At 38.2% G+C, this 15,994-nt stretch overlaps 1 protein-coding gene and 1 long non-coding RNA gene across 7 annotated transcripts in view; both read right to left on the bottom strand.

The window, feature by feature from the left end:
• Nucleotides 1-12,919, bottom strand: part of LOC103885478 — a 33,755-nt gene extending 20,836 nt beyond the window's left edge. Inside the window, exon 1 of the long non-coding RNA XR_648580.4 lies at nucleotides 11,655-12,919. This is a non-coding gene — a long non-coding RNA (uncharacterized LOC103885478). The remainder of the gene's footprint in view (nucleotides 1-11,654) is intronic.
• KCTD16 (potassium channel tetramerization domain containing 16) overlaps nucleotides 1-15,994 on the bottom strand; it is a 313,564-nt gene that overhangs the window by 115,756 nt on the left and 181,814 nt on the right. The window lies entirely within an intron of this gene.

Here is a 15,994-nt window from a genome sequence, read left to right as displayed (position 1 = left end):
AAAAAAAAGAAAAAAAAAAAAAAAAAAAAAAAAAAAAAAAAAAAGAGGATTTGCTCTGCTCTGTATTAACCTGCACCCAGTTTTGAAAGCAATCTCTAATGATAATTACTAAAACAGCCATAAGTAGGATTCATTTAGATTCTATGAAATCAACATACTACCCAGATTGCTTAAAGTAAAAAAAAGAACAGAAAAAAAAAAATAGCATGGAACCTGTCTTGATATGACTGCAGAGCTTCTGATAATCCGCTAGCATCACCTATCAAATGAAAGGTTCATCTGTTTATCTTCAGTTGTGTTACTTAGAACAATTCCTTTCCCAAATAATTATAAGGCAATTACTTGCCAGTTTTCACTTTATTGGTTACTACTTTTACTCAAAGAATAGCAATTACTACATAATTGCAGTACATGGTTATCTGAACCGTCCTAACTGTGCCTACCAACCACAAATTATACAGTCAGTATAACTCTAATTATATATGCTACAGAGTATAAATATATAATGACTATGTATTTACACATTAATAAGTCCCACTTTATTTTACAGAATCTAGTACCATAAAATGCCACTGGATCTACTTCGATGTGATAACCTGTGGAGTCATGCTTGCTTATTGTTCTGTTCAGCTTTCTGGAAGCCAGTGGACTACAATATATGTTCGGCATTGCCCACCCATTTTTAATTCATCCAAGTACACTCACTAAGGCAGAAAGAAAACAAAAAATGAAAAAATAACATTTTTTTTCTAACCCTCCTTTCTAGTGTGTGTCCTTTCCAGTGGAACATCAGCAATTGTGGCTTAGATTCAAGAACTGCAGGTGCAGAAGCTTGACCGTGCCGCCAGAGCCGTACCTTCACCTAGTCATTGCACGCAAAATGCCTGGATTCAAAAGCATGGAAGGGGCTTGAATTTGGTTTGGACCATGATTTTGTTGTTTATGTTTTTAGGATATTATTTTCATTCCAAAAGTGACCATAGGAAATCAAATGTCTGAGAACAAAGGGCTTAAGAATGCAATCATCTAACAAACATTAAAAAGTCCCCTTTATTATAGAACTAAATTTCACACACACACACAAAATCTGAAATGAATAAAATAAATATGTCACCACCAAACTAAATAAAGCCCATCAACCTGCATTACACCTTGACTACTACCCAAAATTTGAGAACAACAGATAGCACATTTATCATAATAGCAGGACAAATAGTTGCAGGGAATGTATGCCAGGGAAAAGCTTCAAAGAGGCAGAAGACAAGGGAAAAGACAGTGGCTCTCCCAGCAGTAACTGATGATCTTCGGGAGGTGTCACACTGGGGACAAAGATCCTGACATGCACATGTGAGATGAGAATGAAATGAGAGTAGGCAATTTAGCACCAATTTCCTACACTCGGGCACCCACCCTCTCCAGAGGCAATTGTTCTCCCTGAAAACTCCCTCCTTTCCAGTTTGACTCTGATGTTCCTGAAGCAGAGATCATTTGAACTTATCACATATTCATATCCTAAGGGAGAGTCTGTCACAAAGAAACAGGAAGAGGCAGGTGCAGAGAGCACCTATGCCTGGTTAGAGAGCTCCAGTCGCTAAAATGGGGCCACCATAAGCAGAAGGACGGTGACGAGATAAATCAGATACAGTATTGGTCCTTGCCTCCCTGAAGACTGACTTTGAAATCTGGATTCACTTTAGCACACACACACACAAAAATGCTTTTTAAAAAAAATTGAGACGGAGTCCCCCTCTGTCACCCAGTCTGGAGTGCAGTGGCACGATCTTGGCTCACTGCAGCCTCTGCCTCCCGGGCTCAAGTGATTCTCATGCCTCAGCCTCCAGAGTAACTGGAATTACAGGTGCTTGCCACCATGTCTGGCTAATTTTTGTATTTTTAGTAGAGATTGGGTTTCACTGCATTGGCCAGGCTGGTCTCGAACTCCTGACTTCAAGTGATCTGCCTCCTGAAGTGCTGGGATTATAGGCATGAGCCACCGTGCCTGGCGTATAAAACCATTTTTTAATGAACAAATGAGTGACCAAATGAGAGACTGTATAGAAGTTTTCAGTGGAGGAACAATGTAAAACAAATGGAAAGAACTTAAGGAAACAGAAATGACTTCCAAAGTAGATGTTATTATATGCCAATCACTTTACATACACTGTCATCTTAAATCATTAGAAGAATTCTGTGTGGTGCATTTTATTATTCACATTAAACTGATAAGGAAGCTGAGGCTGGGATGAGGAAGTCATTTGCCTGCTATCACACCCCTAGTCAGTGGCAGGGCTCGGGTCTAAGCTCAAGTGTGTCGGACAGTACTGCCTATGCTCTTTCAGTTATGACAACCACATCCAACAACGCCCTAAACTAACTTTTAAGGAGTACTTACTAGGTGCCAGGTGCTTTTCACACATCATTTTCTTCAATCAATTTAAATAACCCTTTAAAATAATCATATTATTTTAAATATCATATTATTTAAATAATATGATATTATAAATATCAGTAATCATATTATTATTCCCAGTCCAAAGATGAGGAAACTTAGAACCTCAAGGCAATGATCATTCTTGCCTAAGATGGTATAGTAAGCCCTAAAGCTGAGATTCAAACCCAGAGCTAATAGCAAAGCCTCTGTCATTAATCACCCCACTCTTCCACTCTTAAAACCAGAGATCCAAAGGGAAGAGGTGATTTCCTGCCAGAACAGAGTTTATATCTAGAGGAGGATCTATCGCCTTCCCAGAGGAATTCATTACTGAATTATATTCAAATAGTAAATGAACATATCTTCCTCTCCATATCTGAATCAGCTATCTTCTCTTTTTCCTCCAGCTATGCTAGGAATTCAGCTCCATACACCCATGGTAACATGGATATCAACTTTGCCTACTGGGCCCTGAAATTCTTGGGGTCTAAAAGGGTAATTCTCATTTCTGTACCTACAGGGCCATGCACAGAACCTAGATGAGAGTAGTTGCTCTATTAGTTTGAAGAGATCAATGAGTGAATGAGTGAATGGATGAATGAACGAGCAAGCATGGAATTCTAGATTGGAAGGCACTTTAGAGAAAATTGATTACAGTTACCACATTTTGCAGAATTATTTTCCTGGATTTGGAGAAATGTTAACTGACTTTCCCAGAAACAAGTGCTAGATAAATATATTATACACACACACACACACACACACACACACACAAAATAACGCCAGCCTCATAACAACAAAGTAAAATATATAAAATGTGACTCTCTTGGGACTAGACTTTAGATACATTTTGAATATTTTATGGGACTTTTTTAGCTATATAGGCCACAGATTGTGATGAGAACACACCCTAATTTGGCAAGTGTTTTGTATCCATAATGAGATTTCTAAATGTTATCTGTTTTTAGTACATAAAGATATCCTGAGTAAAATATTTAACATAATTGTGGCACTTGTCATACAGTCTTTTCTCCTTCTATACCCCAAAAGAATTGCATAGCCTGAGGTGGTGGTTAGCAACGAAGGGGTTCTGTGTATTTGTATATTTTCATGCATGGATTTATTTTTGAAACACAGAGTTTATGCCTCAGCAGTGAGGAACTCCTGAAATCGTGGAGAGACTCAAAGTGGACATAATACATCTGAATCGTTACTTTGCAACTTATCATTCAAACCAGGACCAGGACACAGTTGAGAGTGAAGGGGGATGTTACAAGATAGACGGTCTTCTTGTGCAAATATTTAACCTTTTGTGGTCTTCCACAAGAAGACCATCTACCTTATAACATCCCCAACAATCTAGTACCAGAAATACCATTTGACCCAGCAATCCCATTACTGGGTATATACCCAAATGATTATAAATCATCCTGATATAAAGACACATGTACACGTGTGTTTATTGCAGCAATGTTCACAACAGCAAAGAGTTGGAACCAACCCAAATGCCCATCAGTGACAGACTGGATAAAAAAAATGTGGCACATAAACACCATGGAATACTATGTAGCCATAAAAGAGGATGAGTTTGGCCGGGCACCATGGCTCACGCCTGTAATCCCAGCACTTTGGGAGGCAAAGGTGGGCAGATCACGAGCTCAGGAGTTTGAGACCAGCCTGGCCAATATGGTGAAACACGATCTCCACTAAAAATACAAAAATTAGCGGGGTGGGTTGGTGTGCACCTATAGTCCCAGCTACTTGGGAGGCTGAGGCAGAAGAATCGCTTGAACCCAGGAGGTGGAGGTTGCAGTGAGCCAAGATCGCACCACTACACTCCGGGCAATAGAGCGAGATTCCATCTCAAAAAACAACAAAAAAAATTTAAAAAAAGGGTGAACTCATATCCTTTGCAGGGACGTGGATGAAGTTGGAAGTCATCATTCTCAGCAAACTAACACAGGAACAGAAAATCAAACACTGCATGTTCTCACTCACAAGTGGAAGTTGAACAATGTGAACACATGGACACACGGCAGGAACATCACACACTGGGGCCTGTCGGCGGGTGGGAGGCTAGGGGAGGGATAGCATTAGGAGAAATACCTAATGTAGATGACGGGTTGATGGATCCAGCAAACCACCATGGCACGTGTATACGTATGTAACAAACCTGCACGTTCTGTACATGTATCCCAGAACTTAAAGTATAATTTAAAAAAAAAAAAAGATAGAGGGTCACGCTTTTTATCTGTTCACATTTACACAGGAATGCTAACTAGGTTTTCATTGAAAGTAAGAGATATGGTTCCAAAAATCAATGGGGAAGACATTCTGGGTATGGGCCAGGACAAGGACAGAAGTTTTGTGATTTGTCACCTTTGAGGAATTTGAGAATCAGATTAAAATCACAGATCTTCTCTACTAGACAATGCACATACACACAAGGCTTTGCACAAATTTTCAGAGGGGCACATCCATTGACTTCTAGCCTCTAGAATAAGACCCCTAGATAAAGAATTCTGACTCTACAGCGGGTTTTTTAGCTTTGACTTTACTGACATTTAGGGCCAAACAATTCTTTGTCATTGGAGGTTGTAAAGTGCAAGGCAGCATGTTTAGCCACATGACTGGCTTCTGCCCACTAGATGCTAATAGCACGCCATCCCCAGTTATGACAACCAAAAATGTCTCCAGATATTGCCAAGTGTTGCAGGGGCCATATTGCCCCCACTTGATATCACTGTTCTAGAGATAGAGGCATGAAAATTGCATGTAAAGCATTAAAAAGCAGTTATAACTTACTGTGATACAACACACAGCAAACTTCTTATTAGCATAAGAAGCAATGGTCATGTAATGTAAAAATCCCCAAAACTCCCCTTTCAATCTGTCTATGACTTTAATTCATTACTGATATGGCCATTCTCTTCACAAAAGAGGGTTAATGATGACCTACTTAGGACAATTTGGCTCCACTGAAGAGTCCCTACCACTTCATGCCACTATCTGACAGGTGCTGAGTGGAAATGCTTCTACAGAAAACATTCTGAAGTGTTTATAATGCAGAGAACTTATAACCTAAACTGTGAGAAACAATCTGGGAGGCTGTTCCATTTATAATCAGTCCTATAGAGACCGGGCACAGTAGGCACCTGGAGAAATGTAATTTCCGATGCAGTATTTATTGGGTATGACTGCATCGTCAATCTTTTCTTATTTGAAAAATAAGGGAGTGGCCACTTTCTGAACCTTCTGAACCTCAGTGTCCTTTGTGTGCTCAGAGTAGGCAGCTAGACAGCAAGTCTCAAGAGTGGGTCTGCAGATTAGTACTTGATAAGCTGCCTAGGACACCTGCTATGATCAGATAGTTTATATCCACTCCCTACACTCATATGGGGAAATCCTGGCCCTCAAGGTGATGGAACTGGGAGGTAGGGCCTGTGGGAGGCAGAGCTCTCATGAATGGGATTAGTGACTTTATAAAAGAGGCCCAAAGGAGCTCGTTAGTTCCTACCATCTAAGGGTGCAGTGAGAAGACAGCCCTAAAAGTAGGTCTTCACCAAACACAAAATCTGCTGGCACCTTGATCTTGGACTTCCCATCCTCCCAAACTGTGAGAAATAAATTTCTGTAGTTTATAAGCCCCCAGTTTGTGGCACTGTGGTTTGGTAGCCTGAAAGGACTGAGACAGTACTTTTGTGGAATTTACTAACAGGGCCATTGGGGAAGAGGAGCAGACATTAAGTGTAACACCTGACCAAAAGTCAGTTTTGTTTACTCTGTTGGTGACATTTCCTCAATTTCAATATGACAACAGCTTTAAAATATGGAAATAGCTTAAAACTCTCACCACCTTTGCATTTCTGCAAATACCTATACCCAACCCCTGTAAATTCCATTTCAGTTGGTCTTCAATAGGGCCTAAGCCTCTGCATTTTAAAACACAGTCTAGGCGGTCAGGCACAGCGGCTCATGCCTGCAATCCCAGCACTTTGGTAGGCCAAGGCCGCAGGGTCATTTAACATCAGGAATTTGAGGCCAGCCTGAACAACACAGTGAGAGCTCGTCTCTACAAAAAAAAAAAAAAAAAACAGAATTATCTGGGTGTGGTGCCATGTGCCTGTAGTCCCAGCTACTCTAGAGGCTGAGGCAAAAGGAACACTTGAACTCAAGACTTCGAGGCTGCAGTGAACTATGATTGCACCACTGTGCTCCAGCCTGTGTGGCAGAGTGAGACTCAAAATAAAAATTAATTAATTAATTAATTAAAAGCATTCTATGTGATTCTGAGCAGATGAGCAGGTGTCCTTGGGGTACACTTTAACAAGGAGGGCTTTGGCGCAAAAGAGAAGAAAGAAAAATATACCTTTCCTAGGATGTTAGACAAAGGGAAATACAGAGAATTGTGCATATTTGAAGAGTTAAAGCTATAATATTTTCCTTCATCTCTTTCTCCACCTAGTAAACTCCTGCCTATTCTTTGAGGCCCAGCTCAAATGTTACATCCTCCGTTCTTTAGACAGTCTTCCATTCATCAGTTATTGCACCATCCACTAAGCTGTGAGTTTCTGGAGAGAACATACCTTGGTTATATTTACTTTATCTCTGCCTGTCCAGACTCTACTACAGCGCCTGGCACCAGGCACATTCAATATCTTTGATAGCTAGAGTGTTTTTATTTTATACCTTTTTTCCCTGTTACAATTCATCCCAGAAGACTCCAGATTTCAAGAAAAGGTCATAGATTCTGATTCTACATCGCCTAAGATTATATTCTGGAGCAACACCCGAGATGAGCAGGAATTGCTCTTGAGCTATGGAAAGGTAAAGGTCTCACCCCTACCTGCCTTGGTTTCCATCCCCTCATACTAGGAAGCAGTGGCTGCACATGGAGCACTGGGATGGATTTCCTCCCTATTTAACTCTTTAGCTGAATGCCAGTAAGCAGGGAACACCCTGAAAAATCACAAGTGACTGGCAGCCTTGCGATGCACCTCTTTTTTCCTTACATGGGCAAAGCTGAAGTTGATACGAGTATAAGAAGTTGTAACCTCAAAGAGTAACTCATCTCCTAATCCAAGGGTCCTTTTCCTTAGGTTCAAAGGGCCAAGGGATACTCAAAGTAATACCTAGAAGCAGTAAACTTCTAGGTATTACCATTTCCATGAAATGGAAAAGCCACTGAGAGCTTAAATCATATTCAAAGACTGTTACCTAATCTCTTTGATCTGAGTCATTTAATATGCAAGAAATGTGACTGTGTGCCTTATTAATAAAATAAAGAAAATCAAGACAAGAGAAGAGAAGGGAAAAAAGAAGGGAAGGGAATGGAGAGAAGGGCATGAAAAGGAAGGAAAGGAAGGGGAAAAGGGAGGGGAGCTTATTGTCATGTTTGTTTTCAGCATTAGTTGTTGGGGAGAAAGTATGTAGTCCTTTCCCAGGCTTTCTCCCCACAGGAAGAAAGAGGAATAAAGGAAGAAAATTTACATTTCAATTCTATCTCCAGTGATTTGACAAGGATTAAGCTAAATGAATCACCATTTGCAAAGAAAGCAGCCTAAAAAAATAAAAACTCCTGGGATGCAGACAAATACACGTTAGGAACTGGAGCCCTTCTTCCAATGGGCAGTAAACCCAGCACTGAAATTCAAGTGAAAATTCTGAAACTGACCTTTCAGAACCTTTCTGTATGGTTGTCCCCCTTGTCTTCTTTCTCTCCTTACACAATGAAATTTAGATGGGTTTCATGAAAAAACTGAAGACCATTTGTTATATTGCAAATATACAAAGGAGATCAAAGGTTTGTTTGAATGAGTGACTTTTCAACCTGCATATACTTATATATGCAAACGACACATACTTACTCAGAGAAAAAGCATACTCCTTAAAATTTCCTGAGTCGTATATTCAGAGAGATTTTTTTCAAACTTCTCATATGAGACATAAAGGTATAAAGTTAAAATATGGACAGTGTAAAGTAAAGATAGCCAAGCATGTATATTTCATTGAGTGAGACTGTCGTAGCTTTTAACCATGTTATGTGGGTGTTATAAGTTTAAAACATGGCCCTGGCTTAAAAATTTTGTAATCTTCTTAGGAATAAGATAATCATATATGAAACAAGAGTGCAATAAACTCAGTAGAATTCACAACTTAATTGTGTTCTACAAGCTCCAGAGAAGGGAGGTCAACAAGGGCTAAAATTTCTCCCTTCAGTGTCTCGGAAGCTACACAGATATTTCTCCCAAATGGGTTGACCTTACTAGATTTAAGCTGATTTACAAGAATAGATAGGATTTGTATAGCAAGAATGGAGCAAAAAGGACATTCTGGGCAAGGGTAGTAGCTAGAGCAAAAGAAAAAGGGAGCCAGAAATCACCCTGCTGTCTTCCTAATACATCCCTGAGAATGCCTTGAACAAATGTGGAAGAAAGCAGAGGGAGAAGCAGAGTGGAGATTAGCGATGAAGGACCAACTGTCAGAAACTATCTGTAAAATGGTAGGCTAAAAAAAAGAAAAGAAAAAGAAATGATAGGTAGGAGGAGATGTGAGTTTGAGAACTATGAGTGGATATTGAATTTTCTCCCTGCCTGCCATTTTATGGAAGTAAACTAAAGCCCACAGAGGTGAGAGACACTCTATGCAAGGCAGGGTCTTCAGGCTAGCCCACCATGTTCCCACTACCTGTCTCTGTCTCTTCCCAATGGGTGATACTCCTCCAGAAGTTTCACCTTTCCTAACATCAAAATTTAGTTTGAGAGTTCAGAGATTTGATATCCCTCAAATGTAAATTGCTATCTTCTGAATATTCCTTCTGAAGGTCTCTGAACTTAAAAGCAAGAAGACAAATTTTGGAATTTATTTTTTCTCTTTTGATGCTGTTCATATTTTTGTTTTAATCTGCAAAGTTAAGGCCATATGGACAGCAGCTAACATGATAACAAAATCTCAAAAAAATGTGTTTGATATTGTTGTCATCTGAAAATTCCTATCTGTATAATGACTGGAGGTCAAGCCATAAACATGGCAGTAGTAGGTCTGTTTCCCAGCTCCAGAATGTTCTAGATGTGTGACTTTGGGTAACTTATTTCATCTCTATGAAATTCAGTTCCTCCATCTGTAAAATTAGGTTGATAAAATCACCCACCTCCTGGGGATGTTGTGAAGACCAAATAAGACAACACATTTAAAGTACTTAGTAAAGGGTCTAACACATATCAAGTTCTCCATAAATGTTAGCTATTCTTAGCTATAATACCATCAAATAAATGTTACCTATTATTAATGATATTTTCAAATACATGACACTCTAAACAAAAATTTGAAAGTTAAACCCTAGAATAGCAGAGTCTGTACTGATTTGTATGTCTCATATGAAATTCACTTAGCAACTGACTTTGCTTTCTAGTTAACACATAAAGTTTATTTTTATATTAACGAATAGACAGACTGTACACATGCTTCAGGCTCAGCAAAGCAGGAATCCTCATAAATGACATATCATTTATTCAATGAATGTATTAAGAATTTTGCAATCGGAATGTTTAGAACTAAGATATCTTAATTTTAACATAAAATAAAGCTCTGTTTTATAGTTTACTATTGTTTTCATGTGTGTTTCTTTATGGCAGATAATAATTGCACAGTTTAGAGGCTCTAAGGATCTTAGGCTGACCACAGGTGGAGGTTCTAAGGATTTTAGGCTAGACAGAGGGTGGAAGGGCCTAGGAGTGAACCCCAGGGGTAATATGAAGTCATTGAAAATGTATACAAATCTTGGGTTCTTGAAAACCTTTTGGGAAAAGGTCTACAGATTCTTAAAGGAGTCCATGGCAATAAAAGCTTAAAATATCTGTTGAACAATATCAATAAGAGAGTGATCAAATCGACATGGTACATATATATATATTAAACTTATGAACTTATGAGTAGTAGTTCTTATAGTTGGATAGATCTATATATATATATATATAGAATCGAACAAAAGTCTATGATGTATTAAGTGATAAAAGGAAGTTACAGAATTTTTTTTTAGAGTTGTAGAATCATGTTTATGGTACATATTTTTATGTATACTAAATACCAGTATTTCTAAGTAGACAGATCGTTCCTCAATTATAAGTTGGTTTCCCCCCGTATTTTAATATTTACGAAATCAGAATTTACCTTATAATCAAAATATGCATCTAGTGAAATGTTTCTTTGTTCTCTCTTCAAAAAACTCTTAGTGATATATAAGTCTTGTAATTGAGGGTGAGTTCAAATAAAATATATGTATACAAGTCAGCAAATAACAATTTTGTGACTTTAAAAAAAACTACACCAGAGTTGATAAGTTTTAAGCCCCTTTTCTTGATTCCATGTTACATTCAAATAAAGTCAGTCTCAGGAATGTGTATCTACCTATAGAAATTCATTATTTGCATATATTTGCATATCACTCAGTATAATTAAATGCTAGTTCCTTAAACCTAGGAAAGCTCTTTATTGTTAAAATAGCACTAACAAGAAATGTTGGAGGTAGAGAGCCTTCTGTCACCTCTCAACGTCACATGAACAGGAATACATGATAATATATACATTATTATAGAGTTCTTATAGTATGTGAGGAACTGGCCTAAGCACTTTTTATACACTGTCTTAACTTTTACAATAATGACATAAAATAAATCCAGTATATTAAGCTCAACTTATAAGTAAAGATAATGAGGCTTGAAGATGAAAAATTAGGCTGAGTCTATAGCTGGTTTAAAGCAGTGGTAGGAATCTGACCCATCTCTGCCATCTCAGAGTTCATCTTTAACCACTGTACTGCTTCTCTTTCACTTCTTCTAGCTCCAGTCCCTTGATCAGAGAAATAGTATAAATGTACCTGGAAATTCGTGTCTATGTTCACCTGTGATTAAGCCAGAGTATTCCCCAGACAGAAGAATGAGCAGTAACACAAAGGAGACCCCTGTAAGGAATTTATTGTAAGGTCTCTCAAAAGAAAATGGGCTCATGAGGCCCTACTTCCCCAAGAATGCACCAGCGTCTGAGTAGGGCCCCTTGGGAACAACACTATTTCCAAGGGGTGGCAAACCTTAGCCCTGGTCTACATCTAATTAAGATTTTGTCAGGTCTGCTCCTATTTAGATTACCAAGGTCTGTGCAGCCTAAAAGGCATGTTACCTTCTTAGAAGCTGAGTGGAATGAACAAAATCAAATTAATGTGATTTACCAGTTGATTCAGTATTTATAAGCAGACGGCTTGTTGGCTTCAGAAGTGAGTGTTGGTATCAGCAGAGCTGAAGATATTCAGAGAGATTAAAAATAAATGGCTGAAAAATGAGTCTCAAAACCCCTTAGTGCCAACTCAGATCATTTGTTTTCATAAATCATCTCAGTGTTCCAATTGCACATGTTAAAATAATTTAAAACTAACTTTGCACCACCTTTTGATCTGAAGTCATAACAAGTGGCTGCCACTGAAGCACGTGAAAAATTAAATGTCTCCATTTCTTCTGGAACAGGGCACAACCAAATTGCTCCATCGTAAATTTTAACATCCACAATTCAGTGCTCTGTAGGGACTGTGTTCAATTTGCTAGATTCTGCAACCACGGAAACCAGAGAACAAAGAGTTCCAGGGCAGACAAGCTGGAATGAAAGCCTTTTCCAAGTAGCACCAGTTTCAGGGGAGAGAACAAGAAAGAGAATATCTGTGTCACCAGTGTTTGGGGTGGGAGGAGTATTAGCTGACACCATTTATTCCCTAGTATTCATTCAGCTATCATTCTCTGCCAGTACATCCCCACTTAGTACTCAATATGAATCTCACAGTTTCTTATCACCTGTGGTTTCTTCATATGTCTGCCCTTATTCCCTTCTCTTATCCTTGGTACCAGTCCCAAAGCCTAGAGAATCAACAATGCTAGTTTGTTTTCCATTGATATTATTGCAATCCTAAGAAGTGGACATGATCATATTATGCCTCTGCTTTATTTTCTTTATTTTTTAATTGAAAAATAAAAATAGCATATAGTGATGTATACAACATGATGTTTTGATAGATGTATATATTGTAAGATAGGTAAATCAAGGTATTTAACACATGCATGAACACATACACTTATTTTTTTGTGATAAGAATAGTTAAAATCTACTCTCTTAGCAATTTCTATATACAATATGTTGTGATTAATAGAAGTAACCATGACGTACAGTAGATCTCTTGAACTTATTTCTACTATCTCACTGAAATTTTGTGACTTTTGGCCAACATCTTTCCAGTTCCCCACCCCACAGCCTCTGGTAACCACCATTCTATTCTGTTTCTATGAGTTTGACTTTTTCACAGTCCACATATAAATGAGATCCTGCAGTTTTTGTCTTTATGAGTCTGGTTTACTTAACATAATGCCTTCCAGCTTCATACATGTTGTTGCAAATAACAGGATTTCTTTCTTACTAAGGCTAATAGTATTCCATTGTGCATATACAGTATAAGACATTTTCTTTATTCATTGATGGACACCTAGGTTGGTTTTATATGTTGGCTATTGTGAATAGTGCTACGATAAACATGGGAATGCAGATATCTCTTTCACTTACTGATTTCATGTCCTTTGGATATGTATTAAGCAGAAGTGAGATTGTTTGGTCACATTGTAGTTCTATTTTTAATACTTTAAGGAAGCTCCATACTCTTTTCCATAATAGCTGTACTAACTTACATTTTCATGAAGAGTGTGCAAGGGTTTCCTTTTCCCCACATTCTCACCAACACTTATCTTGTCTTTTTGGTAATAGCCATTCTCACAGATATGATGTGATATTGCATTGTGGTTTTAATTGGCATTTCCCTGATGACTAGTGATGTTATATGTTCTTGCTTTAAAATAGTGGCTGGCTCCTTATTACCTACAGAATCAAGTTCAAATCTGTTAGCACCTTCACAAGATGACCAAGACACATTCGTAGAATGAATAGAAAAGGGAAAGATGAGGCAGAGATGGGGAACAAACGACAAAGATCAAAGGTCTTCTCTATAAAACATTTCAAAGGGAAGTAATACGTATTTCTGATTATAAGCATTCTCATCTGTTATTTATCAGATACATACATACAACTGAACAACTCATTTTTAAAGCCCATTTTATTTCAGTGGTGTTCAGACTTAGATTTTGAGTTAAAATGCAATTTTCTTGCTTCTTACAAATTAATGTGTTTTTACATACCTGGATTTGGGGTTAATGGAATTCAGCATGGAAAATTTATACAAGCTGCATGATAATTCTCTAGTAAAAAAAAAAAAGAAAAAATCTGAGAGTCTCACCACAAAATATCCACATGTGATAGAGAAGATCAATAATAATCACTGTCTGTGGAAATATCAGAAGAGTAAAGAGAAAGAAAGATAGAAAAAAAAAAAAGAAAAAGAAAAGAAACCACCAATGCAGGGTTATCTTAAAAGAGAACTATGATAATCTCATGAAAATATCAATTGCCTGATGCTGCAAAAAAATGTTTTCTTTTCTGGACGTCCACAAAATGGTACAGAGCTCAATGCCAAGATTCTAACAGCCCAAACTAAAATGTCTATCATTAATTCCATAAGTAATGAAGTATCTATCATTAAGGGTCTCCATTTGCTGGAGATTTATTGCAGCAAAGAGGGGCAATATGGAATTAAAAACTCTGCTATTTACCAATGAATTTGGGGAAAGCCACTAATACATAATTCAGACTTCTTTTCTGTAAAAAATTAACATATCAGGATGCTTTATAATTTAATATTGAAATTATTTTATAATATGTGTCTCTGTCCTATGCCTTCACTGCTCCATTCACAAGAATGAGATAATATTTATTTTTCTTCTTTTAAGAAAAATAACCAGGCCTTGTGTTTACAGTTATGGACTCCCTGCCCTGGAAAGTAATTAATTTTTTTATGTGTCTTGAAACCTAAAAACAGGCATTACCATGAGAATGTAGGGTAACTAGAGCACTGAAGCTTAAAGAAAACCTCCACTCAGGGCTTTGTTAATGCAGTATTTAAAAATTAAAATACCTACAGGGGCTATAACATAAATGTGTGAATTATTCTGGATAATCCTGTAGTGAGCCTGTGGCCCAAACTGGGGAGTCCAATCTCTGTCTTAAAGGATTCAAGCTCAAATATTTACCATAACCTTCCTAATAAAATGTGCAGAATTTGGTATTCTGCTCCTGTTTGGAGTGTGTTGAGTCTCATCAAGAGGATAAAGCTGCCTGTGCTACAGGAAGGGATTGGCAGCTGTCTGGTTTTGAGGTTAGAGAAGGTCAAGGTGTTAATCATGTAGGAGATAGTTTGGGGGTCCGAGATTGGGGTTTTAGGATTCCATGGTCACAGAGAGCAGGACTTCAGTTGAATGTGATACAGTGTGATGGGGAAAGGTAGTGGCTCAAGTGGGGATGGCAGCATGGGATCCTTGGGCCAGGTGATAGGACCCCAGGGCAGTACCGGACAGACAGGAAAGGCCCAGCTCTCAGCATGGCAGGCAAACAGTGGGACCAGCACAGACTGAAGACCAGGCCCTTCTCCATCTTCTGGGCTAAGTCTGGAGGTAGGTATAGGATACAAAGAGGTGAGAAGATCCATAAAATTGCCTACTATTGGGGAATTTTGCCAATCTTAGTGAATGAGGGCTTAACGCTGGATTTAATTCAATTCAGAAAAAAGAAATGATTGTGACATTCCTACACTGTATAGCATCTATAACTTTTTCAGGAATGATAAAAATCATAGCAGCCATTTGTCAACTACTTGTGTATTTCACATATATTACTACATTTAATACTGAAAAATTCTACCTGCTAAATGCCATTACTGGGGCACAGAGAGGTGAGCTTGCCCAAGCTCATGTAGCTGGCAAAGGGGTAGAGTCAGACTTCAAATCCAGGTGGTCAGAATTACAGAGGCCACACATGTAAACCCTGCAAAGCACCACCTCTTGGGCTTACAGGACAGTGCCTTCCTCCCAAGATGGTTTTCAGTTTCAAAGTTTATGAAAGAATTAGGAGAGATGTATAAAAATATTTCATTTATTTTATTCTTAAGGTCTGCAATCTGAGGCCCAACAGCCCAGATTAACGTGATCCTAAACCCTCTTCCTATGAACCACAGGCTCCCGATGTGGAGAAGAAAAGGCAGGCACAGCCCAGCTTTGAAAGCAAAAAACTTAGAAGCCCTCACCTCCACAGACCCGTTTTTGCCTTTCCAACAGGATTTCTTTTTAGCCCCCTGAACCTACTCTCTTCCAAATTCTGGAACTGCATTTACAATAGGAGATAGTGGGGCTGGTAGGTATTAGTCAAGATTGCTGCAGCAAGGGTCAGCCTTCTCTAAACAGGATTGTGAACTAGAATAAACAAACACAAGTCAGTATTTCTTAAGCTCAAGGAGTCTATTAAAAAATATATTTTGAGATCCTAGAATCCTCGAGGAGAACTTTTTTTTTTTTTGGTGTCTTAATTTCAGTTAAAATTTTTGAAAATAACAAAGCATGTTCTTAATTATTCAGAATACAATATCTTTGT

Source organism: Papio anubis, chromosome 5, assembly GCF_008728515.1.
Source record: "Papio anubis isolate 15944 chromosome 5, Panubis1.0, whole genome shotgun sequence".
NCBI lineage: Eukaryota > Metazoa > Chordata > Mammalia > Primates > Cercopithecidae > Papio > Papio anubis.
Note: the sequence above shows the minus strand (reverse complement) of the source record. Positions and strands in the feature narration are given on the sequence as shown.